At 43.5% G+C, this 27827-nt stretch overlaps 2 protein-coding genes and 1 pseudogene across 16 annotated transcripts in view; 1 reads left to right on the top strand and 2 right to left on the bottom strand.

The window, feature by feature from the left end:
* NUCB2 (nucleobindin 2) overlaps positions 1-7041 on the bottom strand; it is a 104170-nt gene extending 97129 nt beyond the window's left edge. For 6 of the 15 annotated variants that reach the window (XM_063711015.1, XM_063711008.1, XM_063711016.1 and 3 more), the window contains exon 1: positions 6508-7011. The gene's annotated coding sequence lies outside the window, so the exon portion shown is untranslated. Of the gene's footprint in view, positions 1-6507 lie in introns of all 15 variants that reach the window. The other 9 variants (XM_063711023.1, XM_063711013.1, XM_055355934.2 and 6 more) reach the window with 6 other exon arrangements.
* Positions 7042-7091: 50 nt separating this feature from the next.
* The window catches only part of PIK3C2A (phosphatidylinositol-4-phosphate 3-kinase catalytic subunit type 2 alpha), a 123386-nt gene continuing 102650 nt past the window's right edge, over positions 7092-27827 (top strand). The window contains exon 1 of the mRNA XM_019036387.4: positions 7092-7253. The gene's annotated coding sequence lies outside the window, so the exon portion shown is untranslated. The remainder of the gene's footprint in view (positions 7254-27827) is intronic.
* On the bottom strand, positions 20850-21639 carry LOC101126933 (large ribosomal subunit protein eL29-like; annotated as a pseudogene).

Genomic DNA, 27827 nt, shown 5'->3' with positions numbered 1-27827 from the left:
ACCTTGTGATCCGCCTCGGCCCCCCAAAGTGCTGTGATTACAGGCGTGAGCCACTGACGCCCAGCCAACATCAACTTTAAAAACATAGACATAAACTTCAGTTTTGTGCAGACTAAATATACTTCATACCAAAATTACCAAGCTCTCTGATGCTTCTTTTTTTATTTTAAGTTCTGGGATACATATGCAGAACGTGCAGGTTTGTTACACAGGTATACGTTTGCCATGGTGGTTTGCTGCACCTACTTCTTTCTTTTTTAATTTGAAAGTAATACATGCCCATGGTAACAAAGTCAACCTGTACAACAGGAGTATATAGTACAAAGGCTCCCTCCTATTGCTGACCCTCAGGCTCCCAGTTCCTCTTTATATACGTAGCCACTATTACCAGTTTCTTGTGTATATTTCCAGAGATATCCTATGCTATTACAACACATTCCATTTTTTAACATAAATACTGGCATGCCATAGATTACTTGGCAACTTGCCCTTTTCCCTTAATAAAATATATTGGAGATTATTCCACAATGGAAAATATTCTTATCAGTACATCTTTTTAACAGCTGCATAGTATTCCATTTTATGATATACCATAACCTATTTACCCATTCCCTATTGATGAGCATTTAGTTGTTTTCACTCTTTTCCCATCACATGATTTTTATGGTGTGGGGACAAGAGTGACTGTATTTTAGATGCTAATCTGCCATGTGACTCCTGACTAACCCCCAGTCCAGGAATACCTCCAAGATGTCTAGTTATTACTCTTTATGTAGAAACACCTATTCACTGTAAGTTTTGTCTTTCCTTCAAAACCACCCCTGATGTCATTGCATAAATCACAGGCTGTGAGGTCCATAACCATCTACACATTTCTCCCAGAGCATGTATGATTCAAAATATAAGCCCTGGATCAGGGGGTTTGTGGTGTGAAGATCTACCTGTCTTGTGGCCACCGAAGACCATACTTTTGTCCGTAAGCTCCCTAATAAAACACTCTATACCAACAAACCAGATTTGTCTTCCTTATTCTTTGGTTTCTTGGTTGCTTTTGTGTCTGCGGGTTGCTTTGCATATATAGCCCTTTCATGGAACATATGGGTGGAATTGTGTACCCTCCCCCCAAACTCATATGATTAATTTCTAACCCTTAATATCTCAGAATGTGACCTCATTTAGAGGCAGGGTCTTTACAAAGCAATTAAGATAAAATGACATCATTAGTGGGGGCCCTAATCCAATATGACTGGTCTCCTTAAAGAAGCAGAAATTTGGATAGAGACATTTAAGGAGGGAAGATGACATGAAGACAGGAGACAATGACCATCTACATGTCAAGGAGAGAGACCTGGAACAAATTATTTCCCTGGCAACCCTCAGAAGTTGGGTGCTCCGAAAGAACCAATTTTAGGCCAGGCGCAGTGGCTCACACCAGTAATCCCAGCACTTTGGGAGGCCAAGGCGGGCGGATCATTTAAGGTCAGGAATTTGAGACCAGCCTAGCCAACATGGTTAGACCTCAACTCTACTAAAAATATAAAAATTAGCTGGGCATGGTGGCGCGCATGTAGTCCCAGCTACTCGGGAGGCTGAGGTAGGAGAATCGCTTGAACCCAGGAGACGGAGGTTGCAGGGAGCCAAGATCGTGCCACTGCACTCCAGCCTGGGTGGCAGAGTGAGGCCCTGTGTGAAAAATAAAAAAAGAAAGAACCAATCCTGCTGGCATTTTGATCTCAGACTTCTAGCCTCCAGCATTCTGAGACAATAAATTTGTTGTTTAAGCCACCCAGTTTGTGGTCCTCTGTTATGGCAGCCCTAGCAAACTAATATAAAGATGATGCTTTAATGAATATATTCGTATGTATATATTTTTCACAAAGATGCAGGTATGCTGGTAGAATTCAAAGAAGTAAACGTATCATCTTTCAACCAATGATACTTTACCTCCTCTTCAAATTTGCTCAGCTGAATCAATTATATTCCCCAAGCCCCTCTCGCTTGGTCACGGAATGGCCAACAGCGTATCCTGAACACATGAAGTTCTTCCATGCCTCTGTATCTTTGCACACATCCTTTGCTTTGCCTGGAAAGCCCTTCCTCCTGAAATGCTCCTGAAAAACTTTAATACAACTACTCATGTACTGCCTCCTCTGTGGAACCTACTGTGGTAGGCAGCCACTAAAATGAACCCCAATGATCCCCACCTCCTGCTATTCACACCTTTGTGTATTCATCACCTTTGTGTATTTCCCTTTTCTTGAACGTGGACTGAATTTATTGACTCACTTCTAATAAATAGAGTATGGCAGAAGTGATAAGACCATTTCTGAGATTAGGTTACAAAAAGACTGGCTTCTTTCCATGGGTGCTTTCTCTCACATACTCTTGGTTCTCTTGCTCTCTTTCTTGGTCACTCACATTGCAGAACGTCAGTGGCCATGTTGTGAGGAAGCCCTGGGGAGAGGGCTGCCTATGTAGGGAGAGATCAAGGCCTTCTAACAACCACATGAGTGAACTTGGAAGTGGATCTCCCCCCATTCAAGCCCTCAGATGGGACTGGCAGCTAACAGCTTGACTGCAATCTCGTGGGAGATCTTAAATCAGAAACACCTATGCCATGCCAACATGCCTGTCCCACAGAAACTGTGATCTAGTAAATGTTTATTACTTTTACTTTAAGCTGCTAAATGCTGGGGTAATTTGATATGCAGCAATAGATAACTAATACATTTTCCATCTTCCCTCTATCTTTTCTCCGAGCTTCCAGAGTTATTTGGGTTTACCTCTAGTAGTGCTCATAGCACAATATACTATTTTTATTTCTAAGTTGCTCTCCCCTACTGGACTGTCTCCAAGGCCAGGAACCCTAGCTCAGTCAACTTCACATTTACTGTGTCTTTTTTTTTTTTAGATGGAGTTTCGCTCTTTTTGCCTAGGCTGGAGTGCAATGGCATGATCTTGGCTCACTGCAACTTCCACCTCCTGGGTTCAAGTGATTCTCCTGCCTCAGTCTCCTGAGTTGCTGGGATTACAGGCACACACCACCATGACTGGCTAATTTTGTATTTTTAGTAGAGATGGGGTTTCACCATGTTGGCCAGGCTGGTCTTGAACTCCTGACCTCAGGTGATCCACCCGCCTCGGCCTCCCAAAGTGTTAGGATTACAGGCGTGAGCCACACACTTATTGTGTCTTATCCAAGGTTCAAGCCACCATCATCACTTCCCTACACAGTTGCAATAAACTCCAGACTGGGCTATCCAAATCCCCTAGACCCTTCTAATTCTTTCTCCTCCTAGCTTTATGAAATCTTTCAAAAATGCAACTCTGATCACTTGAAGGCTTAAAATCTTTCTCTTCACTCTTAAGATAAAGACCTAAATTCTTAATACAGCCTCCCAGGCCTGGCATTATCTTCCCGTCTCACTATAGTACCTAACATGCTTCTGGCCAGGCACAGTGGCTCACACCTATAATCCCAGCACTTTGGGAGGCTAGGTGGGAGGATTGCTTGAGGCCAGGAGTTTGGGACTAGCCTGGGCTACATAGTGACACCCCGTGTCTAGAAAAAAAATTTTTTTTGAATAAAGATACTTCCTTCTTCTTCTCAGTATAACAACAACACTGGCCTCTCAGTTCCTCAGCTGAGCCATGCTCCTTTCTCAGTGCCTTTGCACACACTGTTCCCTCTGCCGGGTATGCTTTCCCCCATCCTCAATTTCTATTTATCCTTTGGATCTCGGCTCAATGTCACTTTCTCAGGGAAGGCCTTCCTGCCTTCTATTCTAAATCAAAGAACACTGTAGTTTTCCTTCAAACTGCTTACATAATCAGGATTAAATAATTGGGCACGGTGGCTCATGCCTGTAATCCCAGCACTTTGGGAAGTTGAGATGGGAGGATCGCTTGAGGCCAAGAGTTCCAGACCAGCCTGGTCAATATGGTGAAACTCTGTCTCTACTAAAAGTGCAAAAAATTAGCCAGGTGTGGTGGTGTGCACCTGTAATCCCAGCTACTCTGGAGGTTTGAACCCAGGAGATGGAGGTTGTAGTGAGCAGAGATTGCGCCACTGCACTCTAGCCTAGGCAACAGAGTGAGAGTCTGACTCAAAATAAATAAATAAATAAATAAATAAATAAATAGATAGGTAGTTTGGTATAGTACCCAGCAGAGTCCTTCTACTCAGGTGGGGATATAACATTGAGAAAGGAAATAAAAACCTAACTATAATACTTCTTAACAGCATTTTGCAGATGTTAAAATCTCGGCCCGCTGGGGGAACTGTGAGGTTAAAAAAGCATGGGTTGTGCAGTCAGACCCAGTTTTGGATCCCAGCTCTACTCTTTAGTAGCTGTGTGACATTGGGCAAGTTACTCTCCTCTCTGTTCCTCAAATTTCTCAGCTATAAAATTAGGATATAATAATTATATCTTTCAGGAAGGTTGTTGGAGGAAGTCAATGAGATAATACTCGTAAAACACTAAGAACAGGGCTTGGCCTTAGCAAATGCTAATCATTGTAAGCCACTATATTTTATCTGTGGTTAAAAAAAAAAGATTGCCCATTTCTCATGTGGTACTGGAAGAAGCTGGGGAATATTTGTGGTACTGGGAAGTTGTCTGTGGGAAGTTAGGATTGAAACAGTGAAAAATGTAAGGCCTCTGCCTGTAATCCCAGCACTTTGGGAGGCCTAGGCAGGCAGATCACCTGAGGTCGGGAGCTCGAGACCAGCCTGATCAACACGGAGAAACTCTGTCTCTACTAAAAATACAAAAATTAGCTGGGTGTGGTGGCACATGACTGTAATCCCAGCTACTCAGGAGGCTGAGGCAGAAGAATCCCTTGAACCAAGGGAGGCAGAGGTTGTGGTGAGCTGAGAGCACACCATTGCACTCCAGCCTGGGCAACAAGTATGAGACTCCGTCTCAAAAAAAAAAAAAAAAAAAAAAAAAAAAGTGAAGCCAGTGGAAGAAAGGAAACAGGAGAAATGGTTGCCAGCTATGTTCTAGTTGGTTCCAAATGACAGCAGCAGCAGTTTGTACTGTCTCCCAGAAGTCTGTGTTCCTACTGTTTACACATGCATCTTCACAAGCCATTGCTGACAGATGAGATATGCTGAGAGAGGGCTACCTGTTCAGATTCTTGACACCTGGCAACTTGTGAAAGCTAATTTTTTTGGAATCTGGAAAACTATCAAACTCCTTTTCTTTCTCTTCACCTTATTGGGGACCTTTTGGTTGATCAGAGCCTACCATGTATCAGTCATTCAAAAGCTATAGTAAAATAATGAATTCAGAACTGCAACAAGGAAGTGACTCAAGGACCAGGGCCCTCTGCTGCTGGGACGCAGAGGAAATACTTTTCATTAAAAAAAAAAAAAATTAGAAGAAAAAACCCAGTCTGTCTCGCTGGATCAAAAAAAAAGAAAGGAAGAAAGAGAGAGAGGGAGAGAGGAATAAAGAAAGAGAAAGAAAGAAAGGAAGAAAGAAAGAAAGAAAACAAAAGAAAAAAAAAAGACAGACAAATAGTTACTCTTTCCTGAAGACTCAGTGTTCTCCCAAGGCCTCTTCCTTCTTTCCTGAAGGCACACTCAGATCTGGAGCAGAAGCTAGGAAGCTACCCTGAGATAAATCACTTTCCCCACCCTTTTTAATCTTGTGAAAGAGCTGCTGCCAATTTTAGAAATTCCTCCTTTGATCAGAAGATAAAGCAGAACAATGCTGCGGAACTAAGTTGATTTCTAAGGGACATTCTTCTAGAGTGTGTAGCCTGCCTGGAAGTGTGTGTGCATAGAGGAGGGGGTTGGGGGAAAGATAGGAGTTGGAAGCGGGGGGGGGGGTGGGGGGGTGGGTACAACAGCCCGTAGCTACAGCCATAAGAAATAATCACATTTGTTTCTAGAATTCCCCATAGAATAGAAACTCCATCCAATTTTACCATCCCTGCGGAGGTGCAGGCATATTTACTACAGCGCTATGAGGGATTCATCCACTCCACATTCCCCATTGCCCTAGCCCCCTTTCGCCAACCCCCGTCCCTGCCAAATCAGGCCAATTTCTTTCTTTCCCGTTATTTGCTGAAAGTTCAACTTCTCTTAGAGCCTTCTAATTATGCGTATATCATATAGGCTGATAATTTTTAGTTTAGGCTGAGAAATGCAGCCTAAATCAGTCTGCCACATCAGATTGTGAACGTCTGGATGGTGTGGACCCCCTTCTCCTACTGCTTAAAAGACAATCTTGTTGTAAAACGCTATGGAATCGTTCCTCTCCCCTTAACATCTTTGTGCCCCAGAAGCCCCATCTGTAAATGGGGATAATTTTCCTATATCTTCCCATGGTTACGTAATTTTTAAATCTAACACGTGAGGACCAAACGCGTTACAAGCATAATCTCATTGAATTCTCAATAACAATATATTATTATGGAGGTTGCATGTGAAAATACTTTGTAATGTAGAAAGAGCCGTCTGGCTGTGAGTTATTATCAGGGGGTTATCTTCCTTACCTGGCTGTTGTGAGGATGAAACGAGACGCCGACCTGAAAGCGTTTTACGTGCTACCAAGCATTTTACAGAAACCACGTGATAGGCTACTAATTACCCACCGTATACCACCTGACCCACCGTGAGGCCTCGGTAAATACCGGTTGGAGTGGACGAGTTTAAGTCTTGCCTGTTCTTTTCAGTCTTCCAATCACAAAGTAATCTCGGCGCCGCTAGGGGCCAAGACACAAATCTGGGAACCTCAGCCTAGACGGAGGAGGGTGCGGGGTCCCGGGAGAGGGGATGAGAACAATAGGGTACTTCAGTGCCCGGGCCCGGTTTAGCGGGGCTTCGGACTCAGGGCCCGAGGGGCGGCCAGCTGGGGTGTCCGGAGAGCTCCCCTCCCCAGGTCTAGGGTGTGCACGGAGAGGCGTCCAGAGCCTGCTCAGCATTGCTCGGGAGAGAGCCAGACCCTGGTCCCCCGGGCCCGTGCGCCCCAGCGCCCCAGCTCCCTTGCTCACGCCACCCGGGCAGCTTCCAAGCCCCGCCCGCCAGCTCAGGTAGGCCGTCCGCGCCAGCCAATTCGCAACAAGCCCGGGTGGGGAAGGCGGTGCTTCCTTGTCCGGAAGTGACGTGCTGCGCTTGGCTGGCTGTGGAGTCGGCCGAAGCTTTCGGCGGCGGCTGAGCCAGCTGAGGGGAAAAATGGCTCGGACTGTGGCGGCTTCGGCCACTCAGGTTGTGGTAGAGGCGGAGGCTCAGGCAGCTTGAGGTGAGGAGCGGTCGGTGCGGCTGGGGACGATATACGGGGTCCTGCTTTGCAAGGGTGGAGAGGGGCCCCGGGGTTCCCGGGCTGGAAGGGTCTCTTGTCGCGGCCCCCAGTGCCTTGGGTGCCCGCGTCGGACCCTCCATCCAGTGCTCTTGGCGTTGCCCAGCCCGACTCCCCCCTCCCTCCGGGCCTTGCTTCCACCCAGGCCGTGAGCAAGTGCTGCGCTGGAGGTGCGAGGAGCCCGCGTCCCCACCAGGCCCCTCTTCTCGGGAGCGGAGGTGCGCCAGGGAGTTAGTTTTGTCCCACAGAAGGAGGGCAGGCCCCCCGGCCCGCCGGCCCCCCTCCCCCGCCTTGTCCCGCGGGACCGGGCTGGAGCCGCAGTGGCAGGTCCTATTTTCTTGGCAGATTGTTAGTTCTGGCGAGTGTGTGTGTTGCACTTCTCAGTGACGGCCCCTTCTTTCACCTCCTGTCCCATCTCTGGCTCTGGGGGCCAAGGATACTTTTTCTTCTCCCCGGACCCTCCACTCCCATCGCGTTGCCTTTAGCCGCGAATCCACTTGCTGTGGGAAGACTATTCTTTCAGTGTGTATTTAGCGCATCATCCTTCTGAGAGAGCGGTCAGATTAAAAAATACTAGCTTAACTCTTCCTGAGTGACGGAGGAATCATAAATAATTGAAGAAAAAGGCACATACTTATTTTCCTCACTGAATTTCTGGCTTTAAAAACGACATTCTCTAGCTGTGGAATTATTTTTTGGGGGAGGAGGGATTGAGGAGGGAAATGAGGAAGGAGAAACTAAGGAAAAAAGTCTGGACATAACGTGGAAGAGAGAGCCTGTTGTAGTTCTTTTCCTATACTGGCCCGATAGAAATTGAGGTTATAATTATATTCTTATTTTGAACAGTGGGGGTTTGAATTAAGTGAAACGAAGGAGGCCTGCCTCTTTGAACAAGATTAGTTATTAAAGAAATGTCCTGAAATCTTTCCTGGTGGGTTTCAGGCAGAAAAGCTCTGTTGGGAAAATTTTTAAATCTATTGTAGCATCAAAGGCCACAGCATATAAGAGATGCGAGAAGAAGAAAGCTGTTTGTAGGGGAATGGTGAAGACATAGTAGAAAGAGGGAAGGCTGCACAGAAGTCCAGGAACTAATTCCAGGAGAGACTTTGTACCTTTGCCTCCTTGGCTTGTGGTTCAAGTCTCCACAAGAGACTGCTTTAGCAACTCTGCCATAGTTGGGGTTGGTGCTCTTTTTTTTTTTTTTTAATTGACATGGGGTCTCACTGCGTCGCCCAGGCTGGTCTACCATGCCCAGCAGAATGGTGCTTTTTTTTTTTTTTTTTAATTTGATCTAACCTTATCTGGAGAGGATGGTGCTCTTATTCACAGCAGCAAATTAGACGAAAGGACCCTAGTTGAAGTATACAGATTTTATTTTTATATAAGATATTTGTTTAGTATCAAGACAGTGGTTACATACTGAAAAATAACGTAACTGGGAATAGAGAGATTTTATTTGTTAACTCAGATTTAGTTCAAAAGTGATTTTACGTAGGTACAAAGCACATATGGAGTTTCTTCCATAAATTCCGTAATTTTGGCTGAATTAATACATTCTAAAGCAGGTTTTTTCTTATCAAAGTGTCTTGCTATTTGTGTTTTATATGCGTGTTTCTTGCAGTTTTCTTTGCAAATAACATGTTTTAATGTTTTCATCACAGGTTTTACAATTTCTTCTGTTTTGGTTTGTTTTGTTTTTCAAGACGGAGTCTCGCTCTGTCGCCTAGGCTGGAGTGCAGTGGCACGAGAGCTCACTGCCACGTCCACCTCCAGGGTTCAAGTGATTCTCCTGCCTCAGCCTCCTGAGTAGCTGGAATTACAGGCGCGCGCCACCACACATGGCTCATTTTTGTGTTTTTTCAATAGAGACTGGTTTACACTATGTTGACCAGGCTGGTCTCGAACTCCTGACCTCAAGTGATCTGCCCGTCTTGGCCTCCCAAAGTGCTGGGATTAAAGACTTGAGCCACTGCACCTGGCAGTTTTTTCTGTTTTATAGAATACAAAAGCTGGCATGTTTGCATTGAGGAATTTTAGAAACTAACTTTTTGTGATGAGTAACTGTATACTAAGTTTGTTTCTTCTGCAATTAATAGTTCTAAAATTTTCAATTAATTGAAGATTGCTTGCATTAATTCCCATGTCCAGGACTCTTTCTTTAGCACAAAGTTTTGCATTTAAGTAAGCACATTCAATAAGTGAACTTATACCTAAAGAGTGTTGAATTTCCTGAGAACTCAGAGTTCTTATAGAGCATCAGAGCAGCAGTAGTGCAAAGCATTTTTTGTAACTTGTCTTTCTTTGATAACATGAATTATTCCTTTTCTTTTTTTTTTTTTGAGATGGAGTCTCGCTTTGTTGACCAGGCTGGAGTGCAGTGGCGTGATCTTGGCTCACTGCAACCTCCACCTGCCGGGTTCAAGTGACTCTCCTGCCTCAGCCTCCTGAGGAGCTGGGACTACAGGCGTGTGCCGCTATGCCCAGCTAATTTTTGTATTTTTAGTAGAGACGGGGTTTCACCATGTTGGTTGGCCAGGATGGTCTTGAGCTCTTGACCTTGTGATCTGCCCACCTCGGCCTCCCGAAGTGCTGGGATTACAGGCTTGAGCCACCCTGCCCGGCTCTTTTTTTCTCTTTTGAGACAGTCTCACTCCGTCACCCAGGCTGGAGTGCAGTGGTGTGATCTCAGCTCACTGAAACTTTTGCCTTCTGGGTTCAAGCAATCCTCCTGCCTCAGCCTCCCAAGTAGCTGGGATTACAGGTGCACACCACCATGCCCACCTAAGTTTTGTATTTTGGTAGAGACGGGGTTTCACCATGTTGGTCAAGCTGGTCTTGAACTCCTGACCTTAAGTGATCCGCCCGCCTCACCCTCCCAAAGTACTGGGATTACAGGTGTGAGCCACTGCTCCTGGCCTATGCATTGTATTAATTTAGCATATTCCAAAAATAATTTAAGACAGGCAAATGATAAAGGTGGATGTTTCTGGTGGTGCATCACATTGTAGGTGATTTCATTTTAGTAGTTGTACCTGCATAGGGCTAAAAATTAACCCTCTCAAAGCTCTGAGAGTGCCGGAGGGCCTGAAAGAGTGCCTGGTACTTCAAAGGTTCCCAGGGATAAGAAAAATGAGTGAGACAGTGCTTGCTCTCAAGAAGTTCTCATCCATTTGGAAGACAACATACATTTTATAACAGTATAATTATAAGGGCAGGCTAAATAGGATATGGTCACCTGGGCTGGGAGATGGAAAAGGAATGAGTGGGTTTGAGGAGGAAGAGGATGCTCAAGTTGAGTCTTAAATGATTAATTCCTTCTATTCATAAGGGCAGGATGGATAAACGTGATCAGGTTCTAGGCCCTGCTCTGCTTCTATCAAGCAGTGAGATATTGAGCAAACTGCTTAATACTTCTGGTATCCATTTTCCTTATTCAGGATTCGACTACATATATAAAGCAGTGCTGTACATGAGAAATATGTCAGCCAAAAATGGGAGTCACATAGGTAGGAGATTTTACATTATTTTTTTCCCCTAAATCTTTTAAATCTGGTGTATGTTTACACTTGGTACATCTCAATTTGGAACAGCCACATTTCAGGCACTTAATAGCTCCATGTAACTAGTAACTACCATATTGGACAGTATAGATCTAGAGGCTGGGTGCGTTAATGCATGCCCATAGTCCAGTGCTTTGGAGGATCGAGGCAGGAGGATCTCTCTTTTTTTTTTTTTTTCTTTGAGACGGAGTCTCGCTCTGTCGCCAAGGCTGGAGTGCAGTGGCGTGATCTCCGCTCACTGCAAGCTCCGCCTTCCAGGTTCACACCAGTCTCCTGCCTCAGCCTCCCGAGTAGCTGGGACTACAGGCGCCCGCCACCACGCCCAGCTAATTTTTTATATTATGTTAGTAGAGACGGGGTTTCACGGTGTTAGCCAGGATGGTCTCAATCTCCTGACCTTGTGATCTGCCCGCCTCGGCCTCCCAAAGTGCTGGGATTACAGGCGTGAGCCACTGTGCCCGGCCAGCAGGAGGATCTCTTGAGCCTAGGAGTTTGAGGCTGCAGTGAGCTATGATCACCACTGCACTCCAGCTTGGGTAACAGAGTGAGACACTGTCTCAAAAAACAACAACCACCACAAAAAAGATCTAGAGGCTATTCTGTCTTGGTTCCCTACTTGAAAAAGGAAAATGGACTCCAATGAGAAAATTATCACTGGTAATTTATAATTTGTAATCATTTTGATGGTACTCATATATGATGTTCTTTTGATGAGAATTATGGTCATACTTGCAAATATTGCTGTAAGTATCTTTCAGGTTGTTCATAGGATTATGGTTGGGATGAGAAGAAATGTCTTTGTTTTCTCTGCCTCTGTAGTGGAGTCATATTTTCGTTATCTTTATTTTGTTCATTTATGTGTACTTTGTATCCTTTTTTTTCTACAGTATGTTATTTCTTTTTTTCTTTCTTCTTTTTTTTTCTAACAGAGATGGTATCTCACTATGTTGACCAGGCTGATCTTGAACTCCTGGCCTCAAGCGATCCTCCCATCTTGGCCTCCCAAACTGCTGGGATTACAGGCATGAGCCACTGCACTCGGCCTGCAGTCTGTTTTTCTAACGTAATGGGTTTAAAACACAATGAGAGAGTGCATATGGACATTTTAGAAAGTTAAAAGGAGAATTTATACAATTTTAAACTAATTCTTGGATTTCTTAAAATTTTAAACTTAGCTATTTGGGTACAAAAACAAATGGGATTTATAAATCCTCTTTTAATAGATTTGAAGGCAGTTATTGTTGGCTTAGCAACAAGTATTTATCTTTTAACCTTGAGACTGCATTAAGATAGTGTATAATTAACATGCTTACTGTTAAACATAAGGCTTTCTGTTAGTATTACAGTATAACAGTTACATTATTGATATGACTGATGTGCAATGTTGGTGCACTTAATTTGCTGTGCACTGAGTTTGGTTAAAAAACACTAGTGGCTAATTTTAGACAAGATAACTATGACTGACAATAATACATCTTTACACTTGTATCACTTGTATTGACTGATGGTTATAGCTTAGCTAACACTGTTTTCCCTCCAAGACCTTATTACCTGTGAGGTAAATAGAGCAAGTATTCTCATTTTGCTGAGGCCCAAAGATGTTGTGACTTACTTAGCATAATAAATTAGAAGCATTGCTTGAATTCAGGTCTTACAATGCTAGGCCCAGTGTTCTGTTCTTTTTTTTTGAGGGAGGTTCTCTCTGTGTCGCTCAGGCTGGAGTGCAGTGGCTCCATCTCAGCCTACTGCAACCTCTGCCTCCCACACTTGGATGTTTCTCCCACCTTAGCCACCCAAGTAGCTGGGACTACAAGCACGTGCCACCACGCCTGGCTAATTTTTGTTTTTTGTAGAGAAGGGGTTTTGCCACATTGTCCAGGCTGGTCTTGAACCCCTGGGCCCACCTTGGCCTCCTAAAGCGCTGAAATTACAGGCATAAGCCACCACGTCCACCCCAGTATTCTTTTGTTTTCTTTCTTCTTTCTTTCTTTCTTTTTTTTTTTTCTGGAGATGAAGTCTCACTCTTGTCGCCCAGGCTGGAGTACAATGGCGCAATCTCAGCTCACTGCAACCTCCGCCTCCTGGGTTCAAGTGATTCTCTTGCCTCAGCCTCCCGAGTAGCTGGGATTACAGGTGCATGCCACCATGCCCGGATAATTTTTGTATTTTTGGTAGAGATGGGGTTTCACCATTTTGGCCAGGCTGGTCTTGAACTCCTGACCTAAGGCGATCTGCCCGCCTCTGCCTCCCAAAGTGCTGGGATTACAGGTGTGGGCCACTGCCCCGGGCCCCAGTATTCTTTTCATTGCATCTCTTCATATGGCATTTGGGTGTTTAGATACATAGTACAAACCAGATTTTTGGAGTGTGTAATAAAGAAATAGTTACTTCCTGCCTTTGGGAAGTTTATATTCCAACTAGGAGAGACCAACTAACTACAATCCATGTAGCAAAAAGTACTTCAGTTATTTAAAAAAATTTGTTACAGGAAAGAAAAGATGTAAGGGATAATATAGTCAAATGGAAAATAGATAAGAGTTAATTAGACAAGATTTTTGAGTAAAGAGTTTAGATTGTAAATCCTTACTATAGGAAGAAGAAGATGATGAGGTGTTAAGGATAGTGTTATTTCAATGCACAGAGAACAACTTAAGGGAAAACTTAGCTAAGGGAACATAAAACGTAGGTTTAGGGAAAGCTTTTCTTTTTTCTTTTTTTTTTTTTTTTTGAGACGGAGTCACGTTCTGTCACCAGGCTGGAGTGCAGTGGCGTGATCTTGGCTCACTGCAACCTCTGCCTCCCAGGCTCAAGTGATTCTCCTGCCTCAGCTTCTCAAGTAGCTGGGATTACAGGCACATGTCACCAAACCCGGCTAATTTTTGTATTTTTAGTAGAGATGGGGTTTCACCATGTTGGCCAGGATGGTCTCAATCTTTTGACCTCATGATCTGCCTGCCTCGGCCTCCCGAAGTGCTGGGATTACAGGCATGAGCCACCGCACCCGGCCTAGGGAGGGGTTTTCAAGGCTTATTTTTTATTTTTATTTTTTAGATAGAATATCGCTCTGTAACCCAGGCTGGAGTGCAGTGGCACGATCTTGGCTCACTGCAACCTCCGCCTCGCAGGTTCAAGCGATTTTCCTGTCTCAGCTTCCTGAGTAGCTGGGATTACAGGTGTCTGCCACCACATCTGGCTAATTTTTGGGTTTTTAGTAGAGACGGGATTTCACCATGTTGGCCAGGCTGGTCTTGAACTCCTGACCTGAAGTGATCCGCCCACATCTGCCTCCCAAAGTGCTGGGATTACAGGCATGAGCCACCGTGCCCGGCTTGAATTGCCTAGTTTCATCTCACTAGATCTCATAATGACATTTATCAGGCTAGAATTCTGTGTGTATTGAAATGTATGACATGATACTACAATTGTTAAGGATTCTTTTTGAAAAGTCATACTTATTAAGGTATAATTTACACTTAGTAAAATTCATCTGTTTTAGGTGTAAAGTTCTGTATAGTTCTGCTAAAACAGATGAATTACAAAAAACAGTGACAGTTGTGTAACTGCCACCACCACAATTAAGATACAAGATATAGAATATTTCCATCACTCCAAAAATTTCCATAATTATGCCCTTTTGAAGTAAATCCCTTCAGCCCACCCCTCACTCCCTGGCAACAGCTCATTTGTTTTTTATCCCTATAGTTTGGCCTTTCCCAAAATGCCATATAAATTGGCATCACACATTGTATATAGCCTTTTGAGACTGGCTTCTTTCATTTAGCATAACACTTTTGAGATTCAATAACATGTCTCTTTTTTATTAATAAACTTTTTTAGAAAGTTTATAGAAAAATCATGAAGTTACCAATTTACAGAAAATTTGTAATTGTAGTACAGAGAAATCCCTTAAACCCTGCACCTAGTTTCCCCTATGTTTAAATTTATGTAAACTACTAATTTTTGCTAATGGTCAAACCTGCAAGGTTCTAGAATTAAGTTTGTTGAAAATGGGAAACAATGTGAGGATTTTGATCAAGACGATGACTTTCTAATGCCTTTTTTTTTTTTTTTGGAAATGCAGTCTCGCTCTGTCGCCCAGGCTGGAGTGCAGTGGCGCAATCTCAGCTCACTGCAACTTCCTCCTCCTGGGTTCAAGCGATTCTCGTGCCTCATCCTCCTGAGTAGCTGGGATTACAGGCATGCACCACTATGCCCAGCTAATTTTTGTATTTTTGTATTTTTTGTATTTTTTACCATCCCAAACAAACTCTGTAGCTGTTAAGCAGTGACTGTTCATTCTCTTCTTGACCCAGCCCCTGGTAACCACTAATCTACTTTTTTTTTTTTTTTTTTTTTTTTGAGATGGAGGCTGGAATGTAGTGGCACGATCTCAGCTCACTGCAACCTCTGCCTCCCAGGTTCAAGCAATTCTGCCTCAGCCTCCCGAGTAGCTGGGACTACAGGCATGTGCCACCACGCCCAGCTAATTTTTGTATTTTTAATAGAGACAGGGTTTCACCGTGTTGGCCAGGATGGTCTTGATCCACCTGCCTTGGCCTCCCAAAGTGTTGGGATTATAGGCGTGAGCCCCTGTGCCCAGCCTCTACTTTTTGTCTCTGTGAATTTACCTATTCTAGATCTTTCGTGTAATTGGAATCATGTAATATTTAGCCTTTTGTGTCTGACTTATGTCACTTAGCGTAATATTTTCAAGGTTCATACGTGTTGTAGAATGTATCATTTTTATGGCTGAATCATATTTAATGTACCACATTTTGTATATTAATTCATTGATGGATACTGCATTTGTTTTCACCTTTTGGCTATTATAAACAGTGCTGCTATGAGTATTAGTGTACTCCTATTTTCAGTTCTTTTGGGTATATATCTAGGAGTGGAATTGCTGGGTTGTTGTAATTCCATATTTAATTTTTTGAAGAAACACTAAAGCGTTTTCCGAAGTGGCTGTACCATTTTACATTCCCTTAGCAGCAAAGTATCAGGGTTCCACTTTTTCTACATCCTTGCCACCACTTGTTGTTTTCCTTTTTTCCAGTTATAGCCATTCTAGTAGGTTGACTAGTGATATTGAGTATCTTTTCCTGTGCTTATTGATAATAAGTTGGCTTTTTTTTTTTTTTTTTGAGATGGTGTCTCACTCTGTTGCCCAGGCTGGAGTGCAATGGCATGATCTCAGCTCACTGCAACCTCTGCCTCCCAGGTTCAAGTGATTCTCCTGTCTCATCCTCCCAAGTAGCTGGGATTACAGGTGCCTGTCAGCACGCGTGGCTAATTTTTGTATTTTTGGTAGAGACAGTGTTTCACCACGTTGGCCAGGCTGGTCTCGGAATTGCTGACCTCAAGTGATCCACCCACCTCGGCCTCCCAAAGTGCTGGGATTATAGATGTAAGCCACTGAGCCCAGACTAAGGTGGCTTTTTTTTGTTTTTGTTTTTGTTTTTTATGAGGTCTTGCTGTGTTGTCCAGGCTGGGATACAATGGCTATTCGCAGAGACAATCGTAATGCAGTATCGCCTTGACCTGATAGGCTCAAAGGATCCTTCTGCCTCAACCTCCAGAGTAGGTGGGAGTACAGATGCATGCCACTGTGCACAGTTAATGGTAGCAACATACTGATGCTTGTTTCAACAATGGTCAAGGCAGGGTGATGTTAACATTTTTTAAAAGGAAAAATAATTGGATGGAAACGTATTTTAAAATTGCTATTATATGCTAAGCATTTTATTATATAATTTTATTTAACTCTGAAAACACAGTATTATCTGTGTTTTACAGATGAGAAAACTAAAGACAAAGGGAGATCAAGTAACTTGCTTTAAAAATCACACAGTTGGCCTGGCAGTGTGGCTCATGCCTGTAATCCCAGCACTTTGGGAGGCTGAGGTGGGTGGATCACCTGAGGTCAGGAGTTCGAGACCAGCCTGGCCAACATGGTGAAACCCTGTCTCTACTAAAAATACAAAAATCAGCCGGGTGTGGTGGCGGGCACCTGTAATCCTGGCTACTTGGGAGGCTGAGTTAGGAGAATCGGCTTGAACCTGGGAGGTGGAGGTTGCAATGAGCGGAGACTGTGCCACTGTCCTCCAGCCTGGGAGACAGAGCAAGACTCCATCTCAAAAAAAAAAAAAAAAAAATCACACAGTTTATAAGAGGGAAGTCTGATATTTGCTTGCTGCTACATGGTTCTTTCTCCTGCTATCACTGTTATATAAAACTATGAATTTAATCCACATGTTGATGTCATGTGAAAGTAAGACTTTTTTAGTCATAGAAATTGATGGAGTTTGGGGGAAAATTCCAGAAGTATTCATGTCAGTTTTTTGTTATTTTTTATTATTCACTATTCAGGGTTTCTCAGTTGCAACTCAGTTTTATCTTTTTTCTACCTTAAGCCATGTTAAATGCAGGTGTATACCATAACATTTAACACAGAAGCTTTACTGTTATCTGTCATGTTGGAATTGGGGTGATGTCAAAGTTTATTTAATGATTCGTGTCAAGTGAATGAACAATGAAGTAGATCAAAGTTCAGTAATTATCTCCACAAGCAGTACTACTGTTGGGATTCTCAGTTAGGTTGAAAACTTCTTGGTCAGCAAAATGTCTTTCAATAGGGATCTCTTGCTGTGACTATATCCCCTTTCCTTGTCCCCCTCCCACATACATACAGTGATACACATATGCAGACATAGAAAATTATCATGGTTGGATACCCTGGTTGTGAATCACTTATGTGTAGAATGTTGCTCCTAAGGGCTGAAGACTACTAGTCTTCAGGAATAATGACTACTAGTGGATATTAAGCTACGGTGCAACCATTGCCTTTTGTCAAAATAGAATTAAGGCCTTTATTAATGTGCTTATAGTACTTGCGCAGTGGATAATTGTTTTAATAGAGTAATATGGAGGCTAAAGAATGGAGTGGGGGCCAGGTGCGGTGGCTCATGCCTGTAGTCCCAGCACTTTGGGAAGCTGAGGTGGGTGGATCTCTTGCACCCAGAAGTTCAAGACCAGCATAGGCAACATGGTGAAACTGCATCTCTACTAAAAATAAAAAATTAGCCAGGCATGGTGGTGCTTGCCTATAATCCCAGCTACTCAGGAGGCTGAGGCGGGAGGATCGCTTGAGCTGGAAGGTGGAGGTTGCAGTGAGCCTCCTGACCTTGTGATCCTCCCACCTCAGCCTCCCAAAGTGCTGGGGTTATAGGTGTGAGGCCCCGTGCCTGGCCAGGCTCACGTATTTTTAAACGTGTGACGAAGCTTGGGAAGACTCTCCTCTTCACTTTTCCCATGGCTCACTCTTTTTTATGTCCAGGTTGTGGCTCCAATTTTTTTTTCCTTGACTACCCTATTGAAAATTGTATCCTTGCCAGGCACGGTGGCTCACACCTCTCACGCCTGTAATCCCAGCACTTTGGGAGGCCAAGGCGGGCGGATCACGAGGTCAGGAGATCGAGACCATCCTGGCTAACACGGTGAAACCCCATCTCTACTAAAAATACAGAAAAATTAGTCAAGTGTGGTGGCCGGTACCTGTAGTCCCAGCTACTCAGGAGGCTGAGGCAGGAGAACGGCGTGAACCCGGGAGGTGGAGCTTGCAGTGAGCGGAGATCGAGCCACTGCACTCCAGGCTGGGTGACAGAGCAAGACTCCGTCTCAAAAAAAGAAAAATAATAGTATCCTCCCCAACTAAATCATTCTCTCTCACATTACTGTTTTTTTCTCCTATTTCATTTACTGTCTGTATGTACCCTTTTGTTTACTTGTTTGAATCAAACCACTTCTTAACATTTCCATTGCTGTTATCCTAGTCCAAGTCATTATTCTAGACTTTTTCAGCTACCTGTTAATTGGTCTCCCAGTTTCCATTTTTGTTTGTTATGCCTATTTTCCACAGAACAATAGGGATCTTGAGCAATGTAAATCAGATCACATGACTGTGTCTGCCTGAAATTCACCCTGGGCTTCCTGTTATACCTAAAATTCAGTATAGTATCCCCCATCTTGGAGGTATATCAAATTTAATAATTAAAAAAGTTTTTATTGATAGATGGAGATTTTAAGATTTTTTTGGAGAGATTTCTGATTTTTGATAGATGAGCTTAGTGATTTAACTTGTTTCGGATTTTTTTTTTTCTTTTCTTAATCCACAATGTGATAGTATGTTTCTTTTCTTTTTTCTTTTCTTTTCTTTTCTTTTCTTTTCTTTTTTTCTTTCAAGATGGAGTCTCGCTCTGTTGCCCAGGCTGGAGTGCAGTGGCACTATCTCGGCTCACTGTAAGCTCTGCCTCCCTGGTTCATGCCATTCTCCTGCCTCAGCCTCCCAAGTAGCTGGGACTGCAGGCGCCTGCCACCATGCCTGGCTAATTTTTTGTATTTTTATTCAAGATGGGGTTTCACCATGTTAGCCAGGATGGTCTCAAACCCTTGACCTCGTGATCCACCTGCCTTGGCCTCCCAAAGTGCTGGGATTACAGGCATGAGCCACCGCGCGGGGCTCCTTTTTTTTTTTTTTTTTTTTTGCAGTAGAGTCTTGCTCTGTCTCCCAGGCTGGAGTGCAGTGGCATGATATTGGCTCACTGCAACCTCCGCCTCCTGGGTTCAAGCAATCCTCCTGCCTCAGTCTCCTAAGTAGCTGGGACGACGACAGCAACAACGACTACTGCGTGGTGCACTCCACCATGCCTGGTCAATTTTTGTATTTTTTGGTAGAGATGGAGTTTCACCATGTTGGCCAGACTGGTTTTGAACTCTTGACCTCAAGTGATCTGCCTGCCCTGGCCTCCCAAAGTGCTGGGTTTGCTGGCATGAGCCACCGCACCCGGCCATGTTTCTAATTTTTTTTTTTTTCTTTGAGACAGAGTCTTCCTCTTTCACCAGGTTGGAATGCAGTGGCGCCATCTCGGCTCACTGCAACCTCTGCCTCCCGGATTCCAGCGATTCTCCTGCCTCAGCCTCCTGAGTAGCTGGGATTACAGGCGCCTGCCACCATGCCCGGCTAATTTTTGTATTTTTAGTAGAGACAGGGTTTCACCAAGTTGGCCGGGATGGTCTTGATCTCTTAACCTCGTGATCCACCTGCCTCGGCCTCCCAAAGTGCTGGGATTATGGGTGTGAGCCACCACACCCGGCCCCCTATATTTCTAATTTTTGTAAAAAAATACATCACAAGAAATCCACAGAGTAAAATTAAGTTAGATTCGAATGAGGAGGTTTCATTGTGTCATACCCTCAACTTGGAAATGTAACTGCATATTTAACGCAACACAATTTGGAGAAAAGAATTAAACTTTACAAGTTAAATTTAATATTATAGAAATCTAAGAGTTATAATTAATCTTTTTTTTTTTTTTTCTTCGAGATGGAGTTTCGTTCTTGTTGCCCAGGCTGGAGTGCAATGTCGCAGTCTCGGCTCACTGCATCCTCTGCCTCCGGAGTTCAAGCAATCCTTCTGCCTCAGACTCCCGAGTAGCTGGGATAACAGGCATGCGCCACCATGCCCAGCTAATTTTGTATTTTTAGTAGAGGTGGAGTTTCACCGTGTTGGTGAGGCTGGTCTTGAACTTCTGACCTCAGGTGATCCACCTGCTTCGGCCTCTCAAAGTGCTGGGATTACAGGCATGAGCCACTGCACCAGGCTAGAATGAATCTTATCATCCAATGTCTAACAACTTTATATACTTGAGAAATTGAAGCTCAGAGAGGTGAAGTGCTTTATTCAAGTTGAAATAGCTAATTAATAATAATAGGGTTGGGGCAGAAACTCAGTTTTTCTTTTCTTCTAATTCAAAGTCCTCATTTGTTAGTTTTTGATGCCTGTATTTAGCAATTTTTTTTTCTTTCCTGCCTCAGGTTTATTTGTACAAATAGCACAGGAGGTGAGGACCCCAGCCCCATGCAGACGGCAGCCCGGGCAGGTTGCACCAGTCCTTGTGTCCTCACGTTGGCAGGCAGATACCTACTCTGAAGCCTTTGTAGGAGCCTGAGCACCTTTGTGAACCTGAGCTGGAACTGAAGCTGGAGTTGCAGCCTGGGCCTTGGTTTGATCCTTGTCCTTGTCCTTTGGCCGGCACAGCCCAAGCCCCTTGGCAATGCGGGCACAAGCATGCTTCCCAAGCTTGGGGTGGGCAATGTAGGCAAGTCGATGGAGCTTGCTGCTGACACCCTTTGGGATCTTGGGCTTAACCTCCTTTACAAGGGCCTTCATAGCCTCACCACGTGGACTGATGGCCTGCCAAGGCCTGCATCTTCTTTAGGCCCTTCTTGTTTTGCTTCTTGGCAATGCACATGTGCCTCAGGAACTTGGGGTCCACCCCCTTGAGAGAGTCATATCTTTGTGATCGGGGTTTCTTTTCTTTTCTTTTTTTGAGACAGAGTCTCGCTCTGTTGCCAGGCTGGAGTGCAATGGTGCGATCTCGGCTCACTGCAGCCTCCGCCTTCTGATTTCAAGCAATTCTCCTGCCACAGCCTCCTGAGTAGCTGGGACTACAGACGCGCGCCATCATGCCCCGCTAATTTTTATATTTTTAGTAGAGATGGGGTTTCACCATGTTGGCCAGGTTGGTCTCGATCTCTTGACCTCGTGATCCACCTGCCTCGGCCTCCCAAAGTGCTGGGATTACGGGCGTAAGCCACCACACCCGGCTTGATCGCAGTTTCTTAATACCATTTCTGTGCCATTTTCGGGAATGGTTGTGTGTGGTGTGGTTCTTGGACTTGGCCATGTCTGCACCTTAAGCCATGGCTCCCGAAGCACCTAGAACCGGAAGCTATATTCAGCAATTTTTAAGTTGAGTTTCTGTTAATACCTTTAGATTTAAGAATATTTTTCAAATATAAAACTTAGTGGGATAACAAAGCTGATTTCTAAGGAAATATTCTTCAGGGAATTTCAGTTTCTAACTACAGCGGAAAAATCTCTTATTTCAGGATAGTTTTTATTGGAAGAATGTCTTAGTTCATTTTCTGCTGCTGTAACAGAATACCACAGATTGATACTTTATAAAGAAAATAAATTTATTTGGCTTACAGTTCTGGAGACTGGGAAGTCCAAGGGCATGGTAGTACTAACATCCGCTTGACATCTGATGAGGGCGTTCTTACTGTGTCCTAACAGAGTGCAGGTGACCACATATGACAGAGAGGAAATCTGGCTGAACTCATCCTTTAATCAGGAACCCATTCCTACAGTTACGGTATTAATCCCACAATTATGACATTGTGTGAGTGTACTCCCACAGTCGTAGTCATGAGGACTATGCCCTCCTGGCCTAATCATCTCTTAAAGGTCCCACCTCTTAATACTATCACAATGGCAATTAAATTTCAACATGAGTTCTGGAGGGGACATTAAAACCATAGTTGTTTTCATAGTTACCACATAATAATTGGCTGAATGTTTAAAGTCAAATACTATATTTGCTATAAAAGGTTGACTAGTGATGAGGTTTCCGTAACAGTTGTTTTGTGGCCAGGCACGGTGGCTCACGTCTGTAATCCCAGCACTCTGGGAGGCTGAGGAGGGCAGATCACTTGAGATCAGGAGTTTGAGACTATCCTGGCCAACATGGTGAAACCCCATCTCTACCAAAAATAAAACATTTAGCTGGTTGTGGTAGCACACACCTGTAATCCCAGCTACTCAGGAGGCTGAGGCATGAGAATCACTTGAACCTGGAGACGGAGGTTATAGTGAGCTGAGATTGTGCCACTGTACTCCAGCCTGGGTGACAGAGCAAGATTGTCTCAAAAATACAAAACAATACAGTTCTTTTGTGGGGATTATTTGTAGTTGTTGGACCAGAAGCAATTATTTTTTTCATATGTTAAAAGAGTTGTATAAAATATGAGATGGAGATGTACAGTATAGTAATGTAGCTTATTCAGCTTGTTAAATTAAGTCTCCTGTTCTGATTTAGATTGACCCACAATGTTGGATTTAGCTTGGAGAATATAACTTTACTGTATCAGCAATATTCCCCAAAGAGCATCTTCAAACACATGGTTAAACAAATAGTAAGAGGATCCATACGTTTCTATTACACCTGAATTATTAATTAATTAATTTATTTATTGAGACAGGGGTCTCGCTCTGTTACCCTGGCTGGAGTGCAGTGGTGCGATCTCCGCTCACTGCAACCTCTGCTTCCTGGGCTCAAGCTTTCCTGCCACCTCAGCCTCCTGACTAGCTGGGACTACAATCATGCACCACCACGCTGGCTAATTTTTCTTTTTTTTTTTTTTTTTCAGTAGAAGCAGGGTTTCCTTATGTTGCTTAGGCTAGTCTCAAACTCCTGGACTCAAGCAGTCTGCCCACCTTGACGTCCCAAAGTGTTCGTAGTACAGGCATGAGCCACCACACCTGGCCAAGCCTGAACTTTTAACTAGCTTTCATCATTAAATGAACCTAAAACTTTTATGAAGATCCTCTCCGAGTTAGCTAAACTGCAAAGTTTGAGGACACAGTCTTCCATAAGACCACTTTCACTTCTGACACCAACTGCAAGTCTGGGGGCTGGGGAGGTTCCCAAAGTTTCGATAACTTGCTAAAAAGATGCCAGGAGAACTCACTGCTAGGAGCTATTATGTTCATGGTTACAGTTTATTTCAAGGAAAGGATACAGATTAAACTCAAGGCAAGGAGCCCATAGAACCAAGTTCAAGAGGGTCTCAAATGTTGGAGCATCTGGTATTCGCTCCCCATTAAGTCAGGAGGTGTTACTCTCAGTATCGATATGTGATAGTATGCATGGACTATTGCCATCCAGGGAAGCTCACTTGTGCTTCAGCGTCCAGATTTTCAAATTAGGACTTCATTAAATAGGCATGCTTGATTGATGGATTGCCCACATAGTTGAGTTCAGTCTCTAGATTGGATTCAGACTGATACTGGGTGACCCAAAGTCCCCATCCTAAATCACATGGTTGACCTTTGTGGTTGGCCAACCCTGGCCAGAAAGACACTCCTGTCAAGTATGACATAGATTACCTCTCGGGAGCAGAGGGCACCTGTCTTTGGGCAAGGCTAAATTCTTTAATAGGTAGGATGTAAAATTAAAACTTACCTCCATGGTTTCTTTAGGAACAGACTCTGTAGACAATAGATGGATTTGATCCTAACTCCATGTATTAATAAGAACCGACATAATTTCTTTCAAGTAGTCATTTAAACTACATTATAACCTCATTGGGTGAATCCTCTAGTATATTTTTATCCTGCTTGGGCTTCACTGAACTTCTTGGTTTTGTTTGGTTGATGTCTTTCTTTGTGGAAAGTTCTGGCCATTTCCTTTTAAAATATTTCTTCTGTTTCATTCTCTCTACTCTCCTTCTTGGACTCCAATTACACATTATATTAGACCATTTGAAATTGTCCCACAGAACTTAGACATGCTGTTGTATCCCCTTCCCCCTCTTTTTCTCTGTTTCAGTTTGGATATTTTCTATTGATCTGTCCTCGGGTTTATCAATCCTTCTGCTGAGTCCATCTAATTAATTATTGATTTTGAATATATTTTTCCTTTCCAGTATTTCTTTTCTGTAGTTCCTGTTACTATGCTGAAATGTCCCATCACTTCATACATATTGTCTATCTTTTCTACTAGATCATTTAATATTTTTATCATAATTTTTTTTTTTTTTTTTAGACAGAATCTTGCTCTGTCGCCCAGGCTGGATGGAGTGCAGTGGCGCAATCTCGGCTCACTGCAACCTCTGCCTCCTGGGTTCAAGTGATTCTCCTGTCTCAGCCTCCTGAGTAGCTAGGATTACAGGTGCGTGCCACCACGCCTGGCTAATTTTTGTATTTTAATAGAGATGGTGTTGCACTGTGTTGGCCAGGCTGGTCTCAAACTCCTTACCTCTCAGGTGATCCATTGGCTTCCCAGAGTTCTGGGATTACAGGTGTGAGCCACCGCACCCAGCCTATCATAATTATTTTAAAGTTACTATTTTTTTTGAGATGGAGTCTCACTCTGTTGCCCAGGCTGGAGTACGGTGGCATGATCTCGGCTCACTGCAACCTCTGCCTCCCAGGTTCAAGCAATTCTCCTGCCTCAGCCTCCAGAGTAACTGGGATTACAGGCACGCGTCACTATGCCCAGCTAATTTTTGTATTTTTGGTAGAGACGGGGTTTCGCCATGTTGCAGGCTGATGTTGAACTGCTGACCTCAAGCGATCCACCCACCTTGGCCTCCCAAAGTGCTGGGATTACAGGCCTGAGCCACCACGCCCAGCCTAAACTTACTATTGAATAATAATTCCAACATTTGGGGCATCTTTGAGTTTGCTTATTTTGACTATTTCCTTTACTTTTACTTACCATTGGTCACATTTTCTTGCTTCTTTTTAGGTCTCATAATCTTTTATTTTATACCAGACATCTTTTTTTTTTTTTTTTTGAGACAGAGCCTCACTCTGTGACCCAGGCTGGAGTGCAGTGGCTCAATTTCAGCTCACTTTTTAGTTTTTCATACTTCTCCAAAACTGTCTTCTTTTAAAATCACTAATATTAGGAAGGGGAAATGTGACTGCTAATGAGTGCAGGGTTTCTTTATGGGGCGATGAAAGTATTCTGAAACTTGGTAGTAGTGATGGTCACACACCTGTGAATATACTAAAAATATACTAAAAACAACTGAATATACTAAAAACAACCACAATCTCTGCCTCCCAAGTTCAAGCAATTCTCCAGCCTCAGTCTCCTGAGTATCTGGGATTACAGGCCTGTGCTACCATGCCCGCTAATTTTTATATTTTTAGTAGAGATGGGGTTTCACCATCTTGACCACGCTGGTCTCGAACTCCTGACCTCAGGTGATCCACCCGCCTCGGCCTCCCATAGTGCTGGGATTACAGGCGTGAGCTGCCGTACCTGGCCTGTATACCAGACAGCTTCTATAAAACAAAGGAGAACCTGAAGTTTACTTATTTTTTACTTAATATTTACCTCCAAAATTCCATTTATTCTGTCTGGCCACTAAATTGAGTAAGTCTAATTTATAAGTAAGATGAATCTGTGCTTTGTTGCAGCTGTAGTTTGATTCAGTTTACCACTGGGTCCAAATACTTTGGGGCAGAATTATGACTTTCTCCTCAGCAGGATTTGGGATCTAAGCACTGACATGATTTCAGAGATCTGTTTTGCCAGCTGAGCTGCCAGCTTTTTAGGTCGCTGGGAGGTTCTCTTTGTTCTTTAATTGTGCTTCTTGCGTTTCTGTGTCTCAGGAGATCTCTGCCTTGCTGCTCTTACCCTTGCCTCAGGAGGGCAGCTGTTTTACATTCTGTGAAGGCCTGGAATGCCATGGAGGGCTTTTTCTTAGCTCTTGCCTCCACAGCCTCTGGTAGCCAAAAGCTTGGATTACCTCAGATGGATTTCTGTCTGCCACTTGCCAATCCTCCTTTGGAAGATAACTGCCTTGTACTTCAGGGAGGCCTACATACTTCAGATGGGATCTCTTTCAGTTCTTCTGATCTGTCTTCAGCTTTCAGTGTGCTACCTGTGTATTTAGTGAAGACCTGTAAGAGAGTTGGTAGATGGGTACAGATGGGTTCCATGTCTGGGGCTCCTTGTAATTCTTTTTCCAGCACATTAGACTACTCAGCTTTACCTCCACCACGCCTTAGAATTTTAATCTGTCATGCTAGCCTACATTTGGCATTAAAAATTTTTTAAAAGTCTGGTTTGTTTCTTCTTATCCCCATCTACAGTACGTTTTCTCCTGATGCTGCTGCACCAGGGAAGAGAGTAGTGTTGGGCCTCTCTATTAAAGGGCTATCACTTTCTGAAATTTAATTCATTAGGTGTTTGTGTGTTCTCTGTTCTGTGACATTTCTTTTTCTTTTTTTTTGAGACAGGGTCTCACTCTGTCACCCAGGTTGGAGTGTAGTGGTGCATGATCTCAGCTCGCTGCAATCTCCACCTCCTGGGCTCAAGTGATTCTCCTGCCTCAGACTCCTGAGTAGCTGGAGATTACAGGCATGCACCACCATGCCCAGCTAATTTTTGTATTTTTAGTAGAGATGGGGTTTCGCCATGTTGGCCAGGCTGGTCTCAAACTCCTGACCTTAAGTGATCCACCCACCTCGGCCTCCCAAAGTGCTAGGATTACAGGCGTGAGCCACCATGCCCGGCCCAAAATCCCCGTATTTATCATCTTTATTTTGAGATAGTAAAACATGCAAATGATGAAAAATTTAAAACTACCAAAATTTAGCAAAAAGTAAATCTGCTTCCTACCATTGGCTCCCAGCTGTCCCTCATTTTTAGTTATTGACTTAGTAGTTTCTTACTTTTGTCACGATAGTCCCCTAAGGTGTCTCTTCCTTTCCAAGTCAAACCCTTCCATCTGTGTTTCTGATTGTATCCTGTTCAACTGTATCCAGTTTGTGAGCGAGTATATATCTTCTGTCTCTGTGCCTCTCAGTCTTTTTCCCCGAATCCTTCCCTTCAGTCTATGGCCTTTCCCATTTTAAACAGCCATTCTGATACCACCTCTTCCTATTTACCTCTCTCTCCTAGTTCCCTTTGAAAGAATAATATACCCTTGTTACTTATAATTCCTTACTTTTCTTTTAGTTGTTCATACTTCTCCAAAACTGTCTTTTTTAAAAATCACTAATATTAGGGGAAATGTGAAACCCTGCCAATTAGAAACTCTGCTAATGGGTGCAGGGTTTCTTTATGGGGTGATGAAAGTGTTCTGAAACTTGGTGGTAGTGATGGTCACACACCTCTGAATATACTAAAAACAACTGAATAGTATACTTTAAAAGGGTAAATTTCATATTAAGTGAGTTATATCTCAATAAAGCTATTATTTTAAACATCACTGACTTCTTAGATTTAGTGTTTTATTCCAGTCCTTATCCTGTGTCATCTCTCTAGTTTCTGACAATATTAACCATTTCCTCCTTAGGATACTCTGTTCCTTGTAT

Source organism: Gorilla gorilla, chromosome 9 (genome assembly GCF_029281585.2).
Source record: "Gorilla gorilla gorilla isolate KB3781 chromosome 9, NHGRI_mGorGor1-v2.1_pri, whole genome shotgun sequence".
Lineage (NCBI taxonomy): Eukaryota > Metazoa > Chordata > Mammalia > Primates > Hominidae > Gorilla > Gorilla gorilla.
This window is presented reverse-complemented; position numbering and strand designations above follow the sequence as displayed.